This window comes from Salvia miltiorrhiza, chromosome 8 (genome assembly GCF_028751815.1).
Source record: "Salvia miltiorrhiza cultivar Shanhuang (shh) chromosome 8, IMPLAD_Smil_shh, whole genome shotgun sequence".
NCBI classification, from domain to species: Eukaryota; Viridiplantae; Streptophyta; class Magnoliopsida; order Lamiales; family Lamiaceae; genus Salvia; species Salvia miltiorrhiza.
Window position 1 is genome coordinate 46,776,699 of NC_080394.1, and position 20,876 is coordinate 46,797,574.

Sequence of the window (20,876 nt, forward strand, 5' to 3'; positions counted from 1 at the left end):
CGCACTCTAAATGACCGATATGACTAGGCAAATGCGGCCCGCCATGGACAACTGCATGCTTTGCCATCTAGGAAAATGGGCAATAATGCGGTCTCTAATGCAAGCCAGTCGGGCACATGAGGCCCGACCTGCAAAAATAGGGACTCCCAAATAAACGAAAGGCAGAGAGCCAGTGGAAAAGCCCCACTCACGCTGAAACCGACGACACAACTGAAGGGGAACGCCTTTGCCAAAGTAAACAGTGGACTTGGCCTTATTGCAGAACTGACCAGAGACGGAAGCATAAATTTGGAGAATAGACTCAATCATCCTGCAACTGCGCCTCTCAGCCTTGCAGAATAACAGAACATCATCAGCATACAGAAGATGGGAAGGAAAGAGCAGGGATCGGGACATCCGCATACGAGCAATAAGGCCCCTATCCGCAGCATCTAAGAGAAGGCGGCTCAAAACGTCCTCAGCCAAACCAAATAGAATAGGAGACAAAGGGTCACCCTGTCGGACCCCACGGGAGCAGCTGAAGAACCTATGCTGTTCCCCATTGAAGAGGACATAAATCTAAGCCGACTGAAAATGACTCTGATCCACTGCCGGAAAAGAGGAGGGAAACCAAAATTGTCCAGGACAACATCAACAAACTCCCAACTCAGAGTGTCAAAAGCCTTCCTGATATCGACCTTCAGGGCCAATTTCCTTCCCTGAATCGAACGCTCCATGCAGTTGACACCTTCTAAAGCAAGCAGAATACAATCCTGAATAGAGCGACCCAAGATAAAACCAAATTGATTGGCCAAAATAATCTCTGCCGCCACTGCATTCAACCGAGAGGCCAGAATTTTGGTGATGACTTTGAAGAAGAAGTTTCCAAGCACAATAGGGCGGTAATCAGACACAAGAACAACATCGACCTTCTTGGGGAGAAGACAAAACAAATTAGAATTAAGACCATGAGGAAGATAACCATGAGAGAAAAAACGTCTCACTGCGGCCACCATGTCCTCTCCCACCACCTCCCAAGAATGCTGAAAGAAGACACCATCAAAAACCATCTGGACCGGGAGCACTAGTCCTATCCATGGAGAAGACCACCGAACGAATATCATCGGCCGAGGGGAGAGCAGTAAACAAGTCAGCCTGAGTGGAGGAGACAGATGAGGGAATGTTACCAGAAATCCAGGACCTGTCCACCACTCCAGAGTCCGGCTCAGAAAAAAGATCTTCATAGAAATGAATCACATGAGCCGCCATGGTAGCCGGGTCCTCCGAGATAACACCATCAATACTGATGGTTTTGGCATCATCAAAAAGGGGAAAATTGTTGGGAACTTAATGAAATATTCTAATCCTAGTTTTGATGATACCAAAATCAATAGGTTTCACTTGTAATAGACTAGAACTGTTCGAACTCAAGTGTTAGAGTTCTTTTTCTAGTTTAGTTGTTGTTTTGAAGACTAAAGACTGAAGATGCTGACTGATGTAACGATTAAGGCAAAGTCAAATACTGATATTTGACTAACTAGTCCAAGAATCAGTTACGACTGATTATTTAAAGCGAGCCACATGGATTCAGCGGACTGATACTAAAGTCAAGTATCAATTAAACATTCTTCCTCGGACTGAACCTCTACAAGTTTAAAGGAAGCCACGCACTCTAGAAGTACAGCCGCATTAAATGCAGAGATCTCAGGATCGTCCTTTCTCTGAAGAGGCCACTCCTTTTGGTGACTACCTTTTCTGAGATGTCCTATCTCCTGCCCATCAAAGTAGCCGTTCTCACCAAACAAAGGAACCTCAAAGATTGAAGCTTTACCCAAGTTCAAATTACTCTCTAACGGAAGAATTCTTGAAGACCATTTAAGCCAACGTATCTATTCAAGACGTCTCCTATAAATAGAGATCGAGGATCACTTCAATCTTCACCGATTCAACTAGATAAGCTGAAACGCTGCTGAATTCGTAACTCAGCATTCAAAGACATTCTAAAGTTTGAATAGAAGAAGAGAATCACAAAGCCAAAAATCAGTCACTGTTGATTACATACATTCTCTTAGAACTTAGGCAAATATTGTATACCTGTAACACCCCGTACTTTTATGAGTAGTAGTAGTGTCGAGACACTACAGAGAGTACTACGGTGCTGAGATATGAGATTATAATTAAAATAAGATGGAGTATGATGATAAATAGAGATATTGAGTATTAGAGTTACATTATTTTGATGAGACGAATTATTCTTCTAGATGGAGATATGAGTCTGATAGAATCAATGATGATGATAGAGAGTGAGCAGTTTGAGAAAACGAGTTGCTGATTGAATTGAGAAAAGAACATATTTTATTTTTCCCGATAACGGATACAGAGGTATCTGTAAGATTAATTGTCCTGATAACGGGTACAGAGGTATCTGTGAGATTAATTGTCCTATGGTTAATAAGAACATCTGATTAAGAATAGAGTTGAGATAAGTGAGTGAGAAACCCTATAGAAGGGAGAGTCGATCTGAGAGATGATCTAATTGAGAGATGATTGTTGATTGCTTTACCTGAGATGGTTTGAGTGATTGTCTGCGTGACTACTTGTTATGATGATGTGAGTATGATTTGTTTTGTGTTATGTTAACACGGATTATATTCGAGATTTTGGAGAACGAGATTATTTTTAAATCGGGAAATAGCATACATCTATTATAATTTTTGCATATCAGTATTTTATGAGAAATATTTTACTGAGATATATATATATATATATATAAATAAGTTTATGATGAGATGAGATATTCCAATAGTTTGAGCTATTGTATTTTTCGTTGAAGAACTAGTGAATGAAATAAGGAAATAAGGATGTATAGAGATGATGGATGAACGTTGATGAAGTTAAAAATGTCTTTTCTTTCGATGGTTTGTAGCCGAGCTCTGGCCTTGGAGTTCTGCTATGGCCTGGGAGTTTTGCTCTGGCTTGCGAGCTCTGCTCGGGATGCGAGCTCTGCTATGCCAGAGGCGAAGGCATTCGTCTGCCCAGACAGAGGGGAAGTCAGTCCTCTGCTATGCCAGAGGCGAAGGCATTCGTCTGCCCAGACAGAGGGGAAGTCATTCCTCTGCCCTGACAGAGAATGCATTCCTCTGGCGAGCATTTCTCTGCTCTAGTGCGGAACCTACTTTTGAGAGAGAGGAGTCAAAGCAAGTGGATAAACATTGTTAACGGATAAGATATTTTATGCAAGTGGATAATTAAGCATGTGTTAATTATCCAATACTTGATGGCTAAGTAAATGGGGTTATATAAATAACACCTTTCTCTTTCATCCCCCATAACAGACGTCCCTTTCCTCTCTCTCCTCTCTCTTTTCTCTCTCCTCTCTCGACTGTCATTATCCAACGCCATTGATGAGCTAGTAAAAAGCTTTGTAAGCTACTTGTATCCCATAACCATCGATTAAATCTAGCTGAAAACACTCTTAAATCCATAGAACAAAAGCTGGGTTGAAGGTTTGAGCTAGGAATCATGAAGATGGAGTTATACTTTCTCTACACAAAACATAAGAGTAAGCTTCTAAACACATGAATCTACTTATATCTAAGCTTTATGAGCATGTATATAGATGATTAGAGTATTAAAACAACTCCTAATTCAAGTTGAAGTTCATGAAGAAAGTGAGGATTCGAGTATAAAATGAGCCTAGGAGATTGTAGTTATGATAGTTGATGGATTAAAATGATGATTAGAAATCAGTGATAACGAATATGAGTTCTTGAGTTGATTTGAAGATTTGAGTGGTTATATGAGTTCTTGAGCATGCTTTGATATTAAGTGATGGTTTAGATTGATGATTAGAAGTGATGAAATGAGTTTTGGTATGAGTTTGTTGTTGAGAATTATGATGTTGTATTCAAGATAGAGATGTTTTTGAGATATATGAGTTTTGAGTCCAAATTGGGGAAATTTCGTAGGCCTACTGACCTACTGTGATCGATTGTTTGTCGATGTCTAATAGCTTTGAAAATTTTATAGCAAGTCCCTGCATGAGTCTTGAGTACCCTGGTAAAATTTCAAGCCATTTCAACTTCGTTTGATGTTTCTTTAAAATGAAAAACCTAAACTGCACATTATTACCGAGAATTTTAGAGAACAGGGGAAAGAGTTATTTATTTCAGTAGCTTCCTATGTGATCTAGCTTTCCAAATTTTTATGGTATCAACCTTATTATGTTAGCTAGATATCCACCAAAGTGGAGCCCAGTTTGACAACGTTTACTATTTTTTTCAAAAATTGTAACTTTCGGTGCACAAAACTGCCAGAAATGGTAGATCGTGGTAAAAATGTCATATCTTTCGAACCACTTGGAGTTTTTGACTCTACTTTTTTTTAAATGAAACTAGACTCGAATATCTTTCTTTCAGTATGAGTCTCGAGTCCAGAAGATATCGGAGTCAGAACAGTTTAAATTTTGAAGTTGAGTCAGTGTATAAACAGAGCATGTTTTGATGATGTTTGATTGTGATTGCTATTGTGCCTTATGTGATTGTGTTGCCTATGTGTTTGAATGAGATTAGACGAGCCTTATATGAGAGATAAATCGAGACTTAGAACCATGATTTTCTTGAAACCTATCCTTGAACTGAAGGATGTGTGATGAGTGGAGAGTTTATGTAGAGATGAGTAAGGAGATAGAATATGAGATAGAGCATGGGTTAAAGCTTGAGAATTAGTCAAAGAGTTTCTAATCGAGATTCATTTTATGACATGAACCTTCGATGATGATGATGATCCCTGAAGACACGAGCAGAGCAAGGTAGTAAGTAACTCCACTTTGACGGGAGATTTTGAGTAAGGTCTTCAGGTGGGCATTATTTTGAGTATACAGTTTAAGAGCTTTTCTAAAACTGTTTTAAATAATGATGAAATTATGAGATGTTTTGATGTTTTGAGATTATGATGATGTTTGAGAATTATTGACTTGCCAATATTTTTATGATGATGTTGAGCTTGTATGTTTACCCTCTACTGTTGAGATCAGACGATCGGGTCCTGGGCAGTTGATAGCTATCCTGCCAGGGCTAGTGTACACTGAGGTGACTGTGAGCCGTTGAGCGAATCGGCCGGTCACGGTGCTTGAGAAGGAGGCCTACTTCTCAGTACCTGAGATGAGATGATGATGAGTCGTAGATGTGGTACTTACTTGCTGAGTTTTGACTGCAGTCATTTGAGTCATTTCATTCATTTATTAATGATGTTGAGTTTTAACTGCTTGCACAGGTTCCTTTAAGATATAATTCATGTGTATTGCTGAAGTGTGGCAAGTTCAATTTATAGCTCTATGAGCAGCTTTGTTTTTCGGCGATATGTCCACTGAGTATTTATGTACTCACGCCCTGCATGTATTTCTAAACGTGCAGGATAAGCGGAGGGGAGTATGGTGCGGTGCTGGTGGGGAATGTCTCGGGTTGACATTTTCTTACTCTATCGAATGTTCGTTTGGTCGATAGAGTTTTAATATAAAGTTATGTTGTTTTAAATCAAGCATTTTACTCACGATTATATGTCTTCATACATATAGTCGGTTCACCTTTTGTTATCACACTCTGAATATTATGACTCTATATAAAAATCGAGCTATACTTGTTTTGCTTTTCATGTTGAGATTCCTGATATTTATCGAGTTATGACGATATTGACGAATATACCCTTTTGATGAATTATGATGATCTTTCCTTAGCACGTTTCTTTGTGAGCTTCCGCTGTTGATCTATGTATTCTTTCTATCTTTCCCCTTTCTTTTATTAGTCGTATCGATACTCGATCCCCGCTATTACTAGTGTCGGGATCGGGCTGCGACAGAGTGGTATCAGAGCAGGTCGTCTGCTCTGAGTCTAATGCTTGATTGAGTTGAGCTTTTATTATGAGTTGAGTACTAGTCTAACTTGAGTTCTTAGACTGGTTTGAGAGTCAGTCGAAACAGAACCCCAGCACCCCATCTCCTCCGACTTAACGAGGTAAGAGCTTTTGATGTTTTCTTTTTCCGCTTTCATGCTGAGTTTTAACTACCCACTAATGAGTTATGTGATGTTTGATGGTGGAACTATCTGAGCGTGATGAGAACCATGAGTTGAGGAATATTTGGGAGTCATTTTGAGGCTAGTATAGCCGTTGCCCCACCATACCAAATGAGAAAGAGTATGTTGATGATTGGGGTGGAATACCAAGTAAGTTTCGTATCCACTTTTGAGAAACACGATGCTTGTGTTTTTATGATGCAGCGTATTATTGAAGAAGCAACGAAATGCTGGTTTAGAGAGTACGAGCCAGATGAGGACGATACGCTAGGAGAGTTTCTAGCGCATTACCATCGACGCTGGCAGAAGGTTATTCCCTACGGAATCGACGAAGCGGAAGCTATCGACCTTCTGATTCCGTGATTACCACCCACAGGGGGAGTTTGGGCGACAACTTTAGTCCCCCTTATTCGTGGGCACTACATGGTTGGGAGGAGTGAGGTATGGTGATATTAGCGGTTTTATCGCGACGCTCAGCCATCGTTATTTTGCGTTCGGCGATTCCCCTACACCGCCGTACGAAGTGCCCGATGGGCCAGTCCAGAGTGGAGAGTTAGTGGTTGTACCACCACCCCCTAGTGAGGCAATGCCGGTTATACCTGACCAGGCTGATTCAGATTCGATAGTTTCGAGACGTATTCACCGGTCGTGGAGCACGATCCGTTTTCGTATTTGGCGATGATCACAGATCCTAGCGCCGACTTACCATTGTGGGATTTGACCCCGGTGACGGCACCCTTGCCAATGCTACCTATCAGATCAGCACTGCCGTTTGTTTTTACAGAACCTCAGATTCAGCGGGTATCAAGGCCATCCGATTCGAGAGTTGCCCTAGTGCTAGATTCTGACGTTTTGGCTTTATAGCCTTACACGCACCAGCTCCACTATCCACCTTATCGAGGCGCCCAAGAGGGAGGATCTCGATCTGCGAGGTCAGACAGCGATGAGGAGGATCCGGATGAGGAAACTCCGGATATGAAAGTTGGACGCGGGCGAACCCAGCCTTTACGGCATCAGGTTGCGGACGACGGCATCGAGACATGGGTTTCTATTCCCGAGGTGCCGGTTTACTATCCGATGTATGACACGGATGTCGAGGATGAGCCGAGTGACGATAGCGTGTATCGAATCATAGACGAGTATAATGATGTAGAGTCGAAGCCGAGTGAGGATGCACCAACTGATGATGTTGGGAGTAGGACATCAGGTAATGACGATGACAATGACGAGATAGGAGATTGATAGATGACGACCGAGACTATCTAGATATGTATATGTATATGTATATATATAGTGATGCATAGTCAATGTACATAGCTAGAAGCATAGCATAGAACATATATGACGCTTAGTCCCTATGATGCTTGCATAGCGAAAGCATCATTATAGTATAGGGCGTTTTGTACAGAGAACCTTCGCTTTTGTGTAAGACCTCAAAAGAGAGGCAATTTTCCCTATGATATAGAGATGACGTTGATGACTAGAAAGCTTTATGTCACATCAGAGTTTTGAGATTGATGATTTGATGCATGATGTTAGATGAACGATAGAGATGATGAGAACTATGAGAATTCTATATGAGAAATATAGAATTGAGTTGAGATATAGAGAACTGAGATGAGAATTCTATATGAAATATATAGAACCGAGTTGAGACGTATATTTGAGTTGGGAAAATAGAACTTGTATGTTGCGATGACAAAAAGATTAGCTTTGAGGCTGATATATTTATATATTTCTTACCCTTATAGTATGCCTCCGAGAAGGAGAAACAGAAACCGAGAAGAAGAGAAGGAACAGAGAAATCCTACACCACCACCTCCTCCACCACCAGAGAGGAGAATAGAGGAATTTTTCCTGAGACAAAATCCACCGGTGTTTAATGGATCTGGAGATCCTGCGGAGACGGAAGAGTGGATCCGGAGTATGGAACGAATCTTTAGATTTTTGAGATGTGATGATCACGAGCGTCTTACATGCATGTCCTATCAGCTCAAGGGATCTGCAGATTTCTGGTGGGAAGCTAAATAGAGAACCATGACCCCAGAGCAACTAGATGCCCTTACTTGGGATCAGTTCAAAGCAGCTCTGTATGAGAAGTACATACCCCGGAGTTACCGAAAAAAGAAGGAAATAGATTTTGCCAATTTGAAGCAAGGCAATAAGACAGTAGCCGAGTACGACCGGCAATTTTGTGATTTGGCTCGATATACCCCATATCGAGTGGACACGGACGAAAAGATGTCGGAACTATTTTGTTCTGGTTTGAAGCAAGAGATACGAGTTGTGTTAGCAAGCCAGAGTGCGCTAACTTATGCTGAAGCGCTAAACAGAGCGTTAGATATGGAATTGGCTATGCAGCCAGAGAAAACGAGTCAAGCTTCCGAATTTTCAATCGGGAAGCCAATCTTTTTCTGGCCAAGGCCAGAAAGGCAAGAGAAAATGGGACGATCGAAGTCAAGGTCCCAAGAAGTCGTTGCAGAATCAGAATGCACCGCCACACTATCAGAACCGAGATAGCCGGCCTTACGTTGGCCAGACTGCACCAGCAGCAGCTCCACAAGGATCGCGAGGAATACTTCCTTGCCCGAAATGCAATAAGCTACACTTGGGAGAGTGCAAGATGGGACAAAACAGCTGCTACACCTGCGGAAGGGTCGGACACTACTCCAATCAGTGTCCAAATCGCCAGCAAAGCGGAGGCAGAGGAAGGTCGAACCAGTACCAACCACAGCTTAAAGCGATGGAAGGAGTCCTACCGCTACCACTGTCACAGCGACAACAGCCAGCCTATCGACCACGTCAGTCAGGAAGGCAGCCGCCAGCCCCGCAGGCGAATCAACCCCATCATCAGAGAGTGTTTGGGTATGAGTGGAAGGCTCAGGACAAGAATCGAGGAAATCTAGCAGGTATTGGTGAGTTGAAGGGTGTACCCATAGTAATACTGTTTGATACGGGAGCACCCCATTCTTTTATTTTCCCCATACTTGTGTCGATACTATGAAATTGAACATAGAGCCTGCTCCGCAACATCTAAGAGTGATGACTCCTATAGGCAGAACCACTACGATCCCACTCGTATGTCCTGACTTAGAATTCGAGCTAGAATCGATTAAGCTCAAGGCTAAAAACCTAAGGATGATGTCTATGTGGCACATAGGTATTATTTTGGGAATGGATTGGTTAGAGGAGAACCATGCGACGATACAAAGCAATGAGAGACGAATATCGTTTCAATTTCCTAGGACAAGAGCCTACTTCGTTTATTGGCGTTGAGAGAAAATGGAGAAAACCGCCAATAATTTCGGCGCTTCAAGCTTGAAAGCTTTTGTAGAAAAAGGATACAACCGAGTATGTTGTATGCCTGAATTAGAGTGAGGAGTCCAAAACAAACATAGATGACGTGCCAGTCGTGCGAGAATACAAAGACGTTTTTCCTAAAAGCTTTATCGGGATTACCCCCAGATCAATAGCTCGAGTTTACAATTGATCTTGAGCCCGGAGCCGCACCGACGTCAAAGGCACAATATAGAATGGCCCGGCAGAGTTGCAAGAGTTGAAGCTGCAACTTTAAGAACTGCTAGATTTGGGTTTCATTCGACCTAGTGTTTTCCCTGTGGGGAGCACCGGTTCTCTTTATCAAAAGAAGGACGGTAGTTTGAGGTTATGCATTGACTACCGTGAGTTGAATAAGGTGACACTGAAGAATAAGTATCCGTTACCTCGGATTGGTGATTTATTCGATCAACTCCAAGGAGCAAGTACCTTTTCAAAGATTGACTTGAGAACGGGGTACCATCAGCTGAAGATAAGATCGGAAAATATTCCGAAGACGGCATTTCGTACAAGATACGGGCACTATGAATTCATAGTTATGCCTTTTGGATTGACGAATGCTCCTGCAGTGTTCATGGATCTCATGAACCGAGTCTTTCACGAATACTTAGACAAGTTCGTGTTAGTGTTCATAGATGACATTCTGATTTACTCAAAGAGTAAACGAGAACACGAAGAGCATTTGAGAATCGTGTTAGAGAAATGGAGAGCTGAAAAGCTATATGCTAAGTTCAGCGAATGTGAGTTTTGGCTTAAAGAAATCAATTTCCTTGGCCATGTCGTTTCTACGAGAGGAATCGAAGTAAACCCAGCAAAAGTTCAAGCGATAGGATGGAGAGCACCAACTACACCGCTTGAAATCCATAATTTTCTGGGATTAGCAGGGTATTACCGAAGAATTATTGAGGGCTTTTCAAAAATCGCTAAGCCATTGACGCACCTGCTAAAGAAAGAAGTTAAATTTGAGTGGACGAACGAGTGTGAGTTGAGTTTTCAAGAGCTGAAGAAGAGAATTACCACTGCCCCAGTTTTAGCTATTCCAAAGAAGAACAAAGAGTATGCAGTCTATACAGACGCATCGAGGAATGGACTGGGAGGTGTACTGATGCAAGATGGAAGAGTTATTGCATATGTCTCACGACAACTCAGGCCGCATAAGATGAATTATCCGACGCATGATTTAGAGTTAACAGTCGTAGTGCATGCTTCAAAGGTTTGGAGACACCACCTTTATGGAGTACGGTGTGAGATATACACCGATCACAAAAGTCTCGAGTACTTCTTTGAGCAAAAAGATCTGAACATGCGACAGAGAAGATGGCTAGAGTTGGTGTAAGATTACGATTGCGGGATAAATTATCACCCCAGAAAAGCTAACGTTGTCGCTGATGCGTTGAGTAGAAAGAATCAAGGAGAGTTAAGATTTTTCCTTACTCAAGAAGAAAACTTGATCAAAGAATTCGAGAGATTGAGATTGGAGGTAGTGATACCACCTCAAACGACGGAAATAGTGATTGCTACACTGAACGTTACATCTGACCTACGGTCAAGGATAATCACAACTCAAAGAGAGGATGGAAAGATGGAGAATTATCAATAAACGACAGACAAAGCCATATTATTTGATGGAAGAACGTGTGTGCCTGATAGAGAAGAGTTGAAAAATGAAATCATGAGTGAAGCTCATGACACCCCTTATACAGCACACCCAGGAGGTACGAAAATGTACCAAGACTTAAAAATGAAATTTTGGTGAAAAGGAATGAAACGAGATATAGTGCGACTGCATGGAGTACGGATGATGATCACATCGAATCGAGGTTCCAGATTTACTTCACGTTTCTGGACGAGCATGTAAAAAGAATTAGGTACTAAACTGAATTTTAGTACAGCCTTTCATCCGCAGACGGATGGACAGTCCGAAAGGACTATACAAGTATTAGAAGACGTAATTAGAATTGTTGTGCTAGATAGAGGAAGTCAATGGGAGTAAGTTTTGCCCCTGATCGAGTTTGCTTATAATAATAGTTTCAATTGACTATTATCATGGCTTCATACAAAGCCTTGTATGGACGAGAATGTAGATCCCCACTTTATTTGGGATGACGTTGGAGAACGAGGAAGTGCTTGGATCAGAAGCCATTTAAGAAATAATCGCCATTGTGCGACAGATTCAACCGAGAGTTAACGAAGCACAAGATCGCCAAAAGTCTTATGCAGACACTAGGCGAACAGAGATTCATTTTGATGTAGGAGACAAAATCTTTCTTAAAGTTTCCCCATCCAGAGGAGTACATCGTTTTGGAGTTAGAGGAAAACTCAAACCGAGATATATTAGACACTGCAATATACTTAAGAAAGTAGGCCCTGTTGCCTATAGACTTGCGTTGCCTCCGAGCTTCGCGAACGTTCATAACGTTTTCCATGTTTCACATTTAATTAAATACGTGTTTGATCCAAGACACGTCATTCATCAAGAAGAAGTGTCCCTAGAGCCGGACTTGAGCTACGAAGAGAGGCCCGATGCTATTCTGGAAGATCCAGCAAGTGAGAAACAAGTCAATTCCTTTGGTGAAAATCCAATGGAGACATCATGAGCAAGAGGAAGTGACATGGAAACTTGAAGAGAAGATGAAAGAAAAATATCCCGAGCTTTTTCCCGAAAGTGAATAACTCAAATTTCGGGACGAAATTTTTTTAAGGGGGGTAGGATGTAACACCCCGTACTTTTATGAGTAGTAGTAGTGTCGAGACACTACAGAGAGTACTACGGTGCTGAGATATGAGATTATAATTAAAATAAGATGGAGTATGATGATAAATAGAGATATTGAGTATTAGAGTTACATTTTTTTGATGAGACGAATTATTCTTCTAGATGGAGATATGAGTCTGATAGAATCAATGATGATGATAGAGAGTGAGCAGTTTGAGAAAACGAGTTGCTGATTGAATTGAGAAAAGAGCATATTTTATTTTTCCCGATAACGGATACAGAGGTATCTGTAAGATTAATTGTCCTGATAACGGGTACAGAGGTATCTGTGAGATTAATTGTCCTATGGTTAATAAGAACATCTGATTAAGAATAGAGTTGAGATAAGTGAGTGAGAAACCCTATAGAAGGGAGAGTCGATCTGAGAGATGATCTAATTGAGAGATGATTGTTGATTGCTTTACCTGAGATGGTTTGAGTGATTGTCTGCGTGACTACTTGTTATGATGATGTGAGTATGATTTGTTTTGTGTTATGTTAACACAGGATTATATTCGAGATTTTGGAGAACGAGATTATTTTTAAATCGGGAAATAGCATACATCTATTATAATTTTTGCATATCAGTATTTTATGAGAAATATTTTACTGAGATATATATATATATATATATATATATAAATAAGTTTATGATGAGATGAGATATTCCAATAGTTTGAGCTATTGTATTTTTCGTTGAAGAACTAGTGAATGAAATAAGGAAATAAGGATGTATAGAGATGATGGATGAACGTTGATGAAGTTAAAAATGTCTTTTCTTTCGATGGTTTGTAGCCGAGCTCTGGCCTTGGAGTTCTGCTATGGCCTGGGAGTTTTGCTCTGGCTTGCGAGCTCTGCTCGGGATGCGAGCTCTGCTATGCCAGAGGCGAAGGCATTCGTCTGCCCAGACAGAGGGGAAGTCAGTCCTCTGCTATGCCAGAGGCGAAGGCATTCGTCTGCCCAGACAGAGGGGAAGTCAGTCCTCTGCTATGCCAGAGGCGAAGGCATTCGTCTGCCCAGACAGAGGGGAAGTCATTCCTCTGCCCTGACAGAGAATGCATTCCTCTGGTGAGCATTTCTCTGCTCTAGTGCGGAACATACTTTTGAGAGAGATGAGTCAAAGCAAGTGGATAAACATTGTTAACGGATAATATATTTTATGCAAGTGGATAATTAAGTATGTGTTAATTATCCAATACTTGATGGCTAAGTAAATGGGGTTATATAAATAACACCTTTCTCTTTCATCCCCCATAACAGACGTCCCTTTCCTCTCTCTCCTCTCTCTTTTCTCTCTCCTCTCTCGACTGTCATTATCCAACGCCATTGATGAGCTAGTAAAAAGCTTTGTAAGCTACTTGTATCCCATAACCATCGATTAAATCTAGCTGAAAACACTCTTAAATCCATAGAACAAAAGCTGGGTTGAAGGTTTGAGCTAGGAATCATGAAGATGGAGTTATAATTTTCTCTACACAAAACATAAGAGTAAGCTTCTAAACACATGAATCTACTTATATCTAAGCTTTATGAGCATGTATATAGATGATTAGAGTATTAAAACAACTCCTAATTCAAGTTGAAGTTCATGAAGAAAGTGAGGATTCGAGTATAAAATGAGCCTAGGAGATTGTAGTTATGATAGTTGATGGATTAAAATGATGATTAGAAATGAGTGATAACGAATATGAGTTCTTGAGTTGATTTGAAGATTTGAGTGGTTATATGAGTTCTTGAGCATGCTTTGATGTTAAGTGATGGTTTAGATTGATGATTAGAAGTGATGAAATGAGTTTTGGTATGAGTTTGTTGTTGATGAATTATGATGTTGTATTCAAGATAGAGATGTTTTTGAGATATATGAGTTTTGAGTCCAAATTGGGGAAATTTCGTAGGCCTACTGACCTACTGTGATCGATTGTTTGTCGATGTCTAATAGCTTTGAAAATTTTATAGCAAGTCCCTGCATGAGTCTTGAGTACCCTGGTAAAATTTCAAGCCATTTCAACTTCGTTTGATGTTTCTTGAAAATGAAAAATCTAAACTCCACATTATTACCGAGAATTTTAGAGAACAGGGGAAAGAGTTATTTATTTCAGTAGCTTCCTATGTGATCTAGCTTTCCAAATTTTTATGGTATCAACCTTATTATGTTAGCTAGATATCCACCAAAGTGGAGCCCAGTTTGACAACGTTTACTATTTTGTTTCAAAAATTGTAACTTTCGGTGCACAAAACTGCCAGAAATGGTAGATCGTGGTACAAATGTCATATCTTTCGAACCACTTGGAGTTTTTGACTGTACTTTTTTTTAAATGAAACTAGACTCGAATATCTTTCTTTCGGTATGAGTCTCGAGTCCAGGAGATGTCGGAGTCAGAACAGTTTAAATTTTGAAGTTGAGTCAGTGTATAAACAGAGCATGTTTTGATGATGTTTGATTGTGATTGCTATTGTGCCTTATGTGATTGTGTTGCCTATGTGTTTGAATGAGATTAGACGAGCCTTATATGAGAGATAAATCGAGACTTAGAACCATGATTTTCTTGAAACCTATCCTTGAACTGAAGGATGTGTGATGAGTGGAGAGTTTATGTAGAGATGAGTAAGGAGATAGAATATGAGATAGAGCATGGGTTAAAGCTTGAGAATTAGTCAAAGAGTTTCTAATCGAGATTCATTTTATGACATGAACCTTCGATGATGATGATGATCCCTGAAGACACGAGCAGAGCAAGGTAGTAAGTAACTCCACTTTGACGGGAGATTTTGAGTAAGGTCTTCAGGTGGGCATTATTTTGAGTATACAGTTTAAGAGCTTTTCTAAAACTGTTTTAAATAATGATGAAATTATGAGATGTTTTGATGTTTTGAGATTATGATGATGTTTGAGAATTATTGACTTGCCAATATTTTTATGATGATGTTGAGCTTGTATGTTTACCCTCTACTGTTGAGATGAGACGATCGGGTCCTGGGCAGTTGATAGCTATCCTGCCAGGGCTAGTGTACACTGAGGTGACTGTGAGCCGTTGAGCGAATCGGCCGGTCACGGTGCTTGAGAAGGAGGCCTACTTCTCAGTACCTGAGATGAGATGATGATGAGTCGTAGATGTGGTACTTACTTGCTGAGTTTTGACTGCAGTCATTTGAGTCATTTCATTCATTTATTAATGATGTTGAGTTTTAACTGCTTGCACAGGTTCCTTTAAGATATAATTCATGTGTATTGCTGAAGTGTGGCAAGTTCAATTTATAGCTCTATGAGCAGCTTTGTTTTTCGGCGATATGTCCACTGAGTATTTATGTACTCACGCCCTGCATGTATTTCTAAATGTGCAGGATAAGCGGAGGGGAGTATGGTGCGGTGCTGGTGGGGAATGTCTCGGGTTGACATTTTCTTACTCTATCGAATGTTCGTTTGGTCGATAGAGTTTTAATATAAAGTTATGTTGTTTTAAATCAAGCATTTTACTCACGATTATATGTCTTCATACATATAGTCGGTTCACCTTTTGTTATCACACTCTGAATATTATGACTCTATATAAAAATCGAGCTATACTTGTTTTGCTTTTCATGTTGAGATTCCTGATATTTATCGAGTTATGACGATATTGACGAATATACCCTTTTGATGAATTATGATGATCTTTCCTTAGCACGTTTCTTTGTGAGCTTCCGCTGTTGATCTATGTATTCTTTCTATCTTTCCCCTTTCTTTTATTAGTCGTATCGATACTCGATCCCCGCTATTACTAGTGTCGGGATCGGGCTGCGACAATACCCAAAGTCTAGGTATAACTGATTACAGAGAACCTGTTCTTTGTAATCTAGTTGGCAAGTTTTCGAACCTCTTTTCAATCGACCAAATCGAGAGTTTGAGTTTTAAGGAGTTCAGACCAGTGCTCTGTCTCCGAAGAGATCTTAGTGCCCAGTGTGCGCTAAGAGTGAGAAATCCAACCAGGTGTGTTGGTACTGAAGATAGGATCTTCAGTTGTCCAGGTTTGCTGTGCACCCGTAAGCACACGCCCAGGTTTGCTGTGCACCCGTAAGCACATGCCCAGTGAAGTTGTCGGTCTGATCAACTGACCATGGATGTAGGAAGTGTTTTCCGAACCACGTAAAAATCTCTGTATTGTTTACAGCTTTCAGTATTTACCTTCTTACTTGTGTTCAAACTTTCTTAAACTGAAAACTGATTAACTACAAAGAGAAACTAAACTTCTGACAACGTGATTAATCTCACAAGCTATTTCGAAACAAAAGTTTTTTGCTGCGTGTGTTATTAGTCTAACTGATCTATCTCCGGATAGTCAGAAAGATTCATAACATCTCTCTGTTCAACAAACTTGACTGAAGCTTTACGTGTATCAGTTAAAGTTTCTGACTTAACTGATAACTCCTTACTGAAGAGTATTCAGTATCAGTCAACAACCTGAACCTTGCTAAAACTATTTTAATTGAAAAGGTTGTAATAGTGTAATACCCCGTTTCCCTGAGTTAAATTTAGAATTTATTTTGAACTTAAGATTTAAGATGATTCACGCCGGATTGAGAAAAAGAATTTATTTTAATTCCAACAAAAATGATTTACAAAAACATTTGTAAATTTAGTTATTAAATTTATATGCATTGCATATTTATTTAATTTAGCATTCAAAGCATTTTCACGAGCTTTTATTTAAGCAAACACTGAAGAATTATTACAATTTTCATAGTACAACCGGGAAGACTTTTTATTTTATTATTTTATTCCTCCCACTACTCCCACCTATTTCCACTCACACGTTACTTTTGTCTTCCACCCATCCACCACCTATCTCCACTTTACAACACTAAAAATTAGCTAAATTCCCATCCACCACCTACTCCCACCCTGTACTTACTCTCTTTCCAGCTTTAAACCATGATGGAAAGCAAATATTGTAGTCATGTTTCCACTCTTCTCCTACGCCAATAATTCACAAGTCACCAACCTCAACATATACTCATTCAGAGTTCAAGTTTAGCTCAACATATACTCATTCAGAGTTCAAGTTTAGCCAAGAACAACAGGAAGCATATGACAACAGCCGCACGCCTCAATTTATAATTCCAAAGGTCCATTCTTTTCCATTATTTCCCTTACACCATTTGTCTGTCAAGTTTCTTCTAGTTGCAAAATACTCATACATTCAGTGTATATATTGTGTATACTTTTATATATACATATGCAAATATTTGAATGAACAAATGACAATTTCATTACAAAATACATATGCAAACAACCTGTTTTTGTATATACATATATGAAGCATGTTTATTTAAAAAGAATAGAATAAAGAGAAGAAGTAGAACTATGTTTTTCCCTTTTGTTGTTGGTATCGTATGTGTGGTGGGCCGAGTCGAGCGGCGTCGGGATGGCGGCGAGCTCGCTGCCGGCCATCCGGCCAAGGGTAGGAGAGGAAGGGCACGGCGGATAGTGCCGCTGTTGCTCGACCACTGCCGGAGACGAGGGAGAACAGAAGGGAAATGGGCGGCGGTGGTGGCAGCTTGGTGGCTGCTACTCGCTGGGAATTTGAGGGCGGCGATGGTGGTGCCGCTGCTGCCCGGCCACAGCTGGAGAGAGAGAGGTGGTCTGGGCTGGGTATTGCTGAGGGTGTCGGCGACGGTGGCTCCGGCTGCTGCTGTCGCCGAGAGAGAGACCGAGGGAGGCGGCGGCGCTCGTCGTCGCCAAGGGGGATTCAAGGGAGAAGTGACCAGAGATGACGCCCTTCGCCGGAGACGCGGCCGCGGCTTGGCAGCGGCAGGGGGAGACCGGAGGAGATTCGAGGGAGAGAGAGAGACGGCAGCCTTCCAGCCGTGAATTCGCCGGAAGAGAGACTGCGGCGGCCGAGCTTTGAGAGAGATTTTGGCGTGAATGGAGAGAGAAGAGAGAGTGAGATGGAAAAGATGTAGTTGTATGCGTGTGTGTGTGCGGCTGAGGGGGGGAAAGAAAAAGGGGGTGGAATGTAGGGTTGGGCTTTGGAGTGGGCTTGAGTGTTGGGCCGGGTTTTAATTAGTGTTGGGCTGGGTTTTAATTAGTTTTGGGCCGAGATTTTTTTTATTTATTCTGATTGGGCCATTTTCATTTAATCAACTGGGCCGATTTTTATTTAGTTATTGGGTTGGGGTTATTTATTTCTTTTGTTGGGCTGCATTAAAAAAAAAAATGGTTGGCCCTTGTATTTTTTTTATTTTTATTATTTATTTAAATGAGCTATGCAGATTTTATTTAAATGAACTGCACTATTTTAATTAATTAGACTTATTAAGTTTGATTAATTATTTTTAATTTGCATAATAATATTATATTATTATTATGTGCATATTTTAAGTAAATTACTTATTATATGCTAAACATGACATGATTTGCATTATATTTTGCAATAAGAATAAAAGTATTTAATTGGTTTTAATTATAATTCCAATTATTAAAGAAAGATGAGTAAGAATATTGTTGGTGTTCTTAACTCAAGAGAAATATTTTCAAGTATTTATTTATTAAATTTTGAAAACCCGGCTAAGTGAATCATAGAATGTTAAGCACTACACCATGACTTAAGATTAGATACAAGGAGACCTATTGAGAATAGATTTCTTGTAGGCTTCGAGCATCAGAAGGATTAGCACTGCTATTCCGATTCAGAGATAAGGTTAAACGACAGGCTTTGCCTATACAGGTGGGCATTATTTTATTATTACGTATATAGAGATCCCCTGCGTGACGTAGGCCTCATATGCGAATATATATGCATGATATGTTTTGACTATTTATTCAGTTCTTATGAAATGCTTATATGTTTAATGCCCTTTATGAAAATGAAAATGTTATGAAAATGAAATGTTTATGAAATGATTGACTGCCAAAATGTTTATGTTTTTATATGTATCCTATCTGTGTTGGTTCGCCAACTTTAAAGGAAATCCAATTGGGATCCTATGCTAGACAAAGGTCGCTAGCTAGGGTTAACGTGTACACTTATGGAGACCGCGAGTCGCTTGCGACCGGTCTTGGCGTCCGTGGTAAGGAGGCCTCCTTCCCGGCGCGTGACAGAAAGGAACAGATATGGATCATAAGAAGGAAAATGATCGGCCGATCGACTTTATGAAAATGAAATAAATATTTTAGTAAGCGCAGGTCATTTAAGAAAACCCCTGTGTGTTACTGTTATGGCAGTTCAATTTATATATGTATGCATGTTGTATTTTCGGCTATGCCCACTGAGTATTTTTATACTCAGCCCTGCATGTATTTCTAAATGTGCAGGTTGAGCAACTGATGGAATGGAATGATGTTGAGCGGGTGTTCCTTTGACATTTCAAGAAATGTAACCTTGAGTATACATCTTCATATGTATATCTCACACGTTTTCGCTGCAAAACACTTTGATTAGGATAACTTTATGTTATGAAATTGTGACACGTGTTATTGGGTAGCCCACCTTAATCAGTTCTCATTTATGTGTATGTTTTATAAGTATCCAAATAATCATATATGATCCTAGCATTTTATCTATGAGTGACATTTCCATATACTTTAATGTTAAGTAATTGTCCATTTCCATTTCTTATTGTTCACCCCAAGTCATAACCCCTGTTAACCCGTCATTGGGATAGTGGGCTGTGACAGAGTGGTATCAGAGCGGTTCGTTCGCTCTGGCCCTAGAAACCTTATTCTAAAGAGTCGAGTCTAGTTTGATTCTTTAGACTTACACGGGTTCATATGGCACCGCTCAACACTCCATTGCATCGTGCTCAATCAAGAAAAAAAGGTAACTGCAGTTTCAACGTTTTAAAGATGTTAATGTTCTAAAATGCTTCATGAATATGTTTATGTGAAGAGCAGGTTATGATGAAATGTTGAATGTTTTGCCTTTCATGGCATATTTTCGCAATCTATGATGTTATGATCAGACGAATGATAGAAAAATTGACATATGTTTTCCCGGAGAACATAGATTGCTATAAGTTGCATGATCACAATTTTAAAAGAACATAGACTACTAGATTAGTAGGATATCTCTACAATCTAGATTCTCAAGGTGATGATGTAGAAGAATGAAAGAGAACTTAGAACGTCTCAGCTCCCTTAAGAAAATGATGGTTCTTTTGAACTACAAAGAGGAATGAAAAGATATGTACGAGGTAAAGGAAAAACACAGAATGAAAATACGAGACGAATTCAAGGTAAACGTTGCATCAAAGGTTGAACCATAGTCTCTACGTTCGAATGTTCAAGTGCGACGGAACATCGAATCGACTTTTGCTACAGGACAGATTTTAAGAATAGTGTGTTTTGCCTTTGTACGTATGTCTGTGTGTATATGTCTTAAGAGAGGTTTGGGGTTTGAGATCAATAGGATAGAGAACTTTAAGATAAGTTTAGTTGTCATAATGAGCTTATGTTTTGTTATGTATAATATGTTCATGGCTCTTCAAGTTCGGGACGATGTTTCTCGGGTGACTGGGAGGTGATGATGTTGGACCTGGCCAGTCCACATGATCCAAATCTCAGTAGACGTCTTTTGGGTTGAAAACCCATGTGTTTCAACTTTCGATTGAAAAGCCAGATGGGCTCTTACTCGAGGTCATTTTGTTCGACCTAGTAGTTAATCATTTCATACCCTCTGGTCATTCTTTTGATTCTCTTGAACAATTTCTACAACACCTTGCTTTGATGTTGTGTTGAGTTTGAGCCTTGCAACTCGTGA

General features: G+C 40.2%; 1 long non-coding RNA gene across 1 annotated transcript; it reads left to right on the plus strand.

The window, feature by feature from the left end:
• The first annotated feature begins 16,914 nt into the window (after window positions 1-16,914).
• Window positions 16,915-19,726, plus strand: LOC130996847 (uncharacterized). Its single transcript, XR_009092846.1, has 2 exons — window positions 16,915-17,244; window positions 18,770-19,726. It is a non-coding gene; the product is annotated as an uncharacterized LOC130996847 (long non-coding RNA).
• The last annotated feature ends 1,150 nt before the right edge of the window (window positions 19,727-20,876 follow it).